Raw genomic sequence first — 1,652 nt, 5'->3', positions numbered from 1 at the left:
AAGCCTGGTCTTTGCAGTGGCTGATTTTCATCCCATGTCAACTTCATCTCAATCCAAATTGACTGGATTTTTTAACTACTCTGTTAAAAATCATTGTGCCTGTGTTGAGATTATGGCAAATGCTGTTTAGTAGAAACTTATACAAGGTAATTCTGGGATTTGGGAGATCTCGGGGTGAATTGTCTGAAAGAGACAGCACAGCCACAATGGGCTGAATGCCCGCGAAGATTATGTTGATTTGTCCTCAATGCAGCTTTTTGCAACATCTCCACTTCCTCCTTCCCCAGTAACTGCAAATATCTTGAAAGTGGTGCAGAAAATAACATTGAGCCCTTTTTTATTTTCCTGTCTGCTCCATTTTCCTCAGACTTGAGTTGTGCAAAATTGGAGTTTGGTTGATTTCTCATCTGTCCGTTTGGGGAGAAATGGGAGGTAAGATCAATTTATCAAGCAGCCAACAATTTCGCATGAGATGGAAGGGGTAAGAACCAATTAGTGAGAGTACAACACACAGAAACACACACGATGAGAGGTCAGGGTGCAGTATTTAAAGGCTGCCATTGCAAATGTACAGGTGTGGCCCCAGTGGCCTAATGGATAAGGCACTGGCCTCCTAAGCCAGGGATTGTGGGTTCAAGTCCCATCTGGGGTGTCTCTGCGGCTTATCCTTTATTTCTAATCAATTTTGGACAAATCCCCATCTCTGCATTCAGTTGATGGTCAGTGGTCTCCAACATGATCTTGCACAAGATTTTCGATGATCTGCAGGATTGAATGTTGAAGGTGGTCATCAAGTGGCTGCTGTTTCTGGATGGGGACGAGATTCCTGAGAGTGCGGATGGAGAGGTTGCTTTTGGAAGCCAGCTCTCATCACACTCGCATCAACAAACCACCCCTTCAACACTGATCCCTCCAGAACATCGGATATTACTGACAGCAAAAACCCCTGCCAACGTTTATAGGTGCACCATCAACAGCATTCTGTCTGGATGTATCACTACCTGGTTTGGCAACTGTACCATTCAAGATCGGAGACAGTTACAGAGAGTGGTGAACTCGGCCCAGACAATCACAAAGGCCAACCTCCCATCTTTTGAATCCATCTACCAGGCCCACTGTCAAGGAAAGGTCTCCAGCATTCTCAAAGATCCATCCCACCCTGGCAATGTTTTTCTACAACCTCTCCCATCGGGGAGAAGGTACAGAAGCCTGAACACATGCACCAACCGGTTTTGAAACAGTTTCTACCCTACTGTTGTTAGATTACTGAACGGTCTCACAGACTCTTAGTATTCGTCTGTACCTGTGTTTTTGTTCCTGCTGCTGTTTCCCTATTATTTACTTATCTATGCTACTTAACTCTGTGAGCTGCCTGTATTGCTCACAAGACAAAACTTTTCACTGTGTCTATCATTACTTGCAAACCAAATATTTTCAATGAATCTTCCACCTTTAGGGTCACTGTTATCTTGGTCCAACTCATCGAATTTAAATATAAATTATTCAGTGTGGAATAACTTTATTACACCTGCATTTTTTCCTGTTAAATGCCAACAGAACAGTATAGAGGTCAAGCAAGCTGAATGTTTGTAGAGTTCAAAGATCTCAAAGCAGCCATGCAGAGTTTTAAAGACAGCAGGTCAGAGATTAAC

The 1,652-nt window shown here is 43.3% G+C and overlaps 1 non-coding gene across 1 annotated transcript; it reads left to right on the top strand.

Annotated features, from left to right (window-relative positions):
• The first annotated feature begins 579 nt into the window (after window positions 1-579).
• On the top strand, window positions 580-652 carry trnar-ccu (transfer RNA arginine (anticodon CCU)). The gene has a single exon. It is a non-coding gene; the product is annotated as a tRNA-Arg (tRNA).
• The last annotated feature ends 1,000 nt before the right edge of the window (window positions 653-1,652 follow it).

This window comes from Chiloscyllium punctatum, chromosome 18, assembly GCF_047496795.1.
Source record: "Chiloscyllium punctatum isolate Juve2018m chromosome 18, sChiPun1.3, whole genome shotgun sequence".
NCBI lineage: Eukaryota > Metazoa > Chordata > Chondrichthyes > Orectolobiformes > Hemiscylliidae > Chiloscyllium > Chiloscyllium punctatum.
This window is presented reverse-complemented; position numbering and strand designations above follow the sequence as displayed.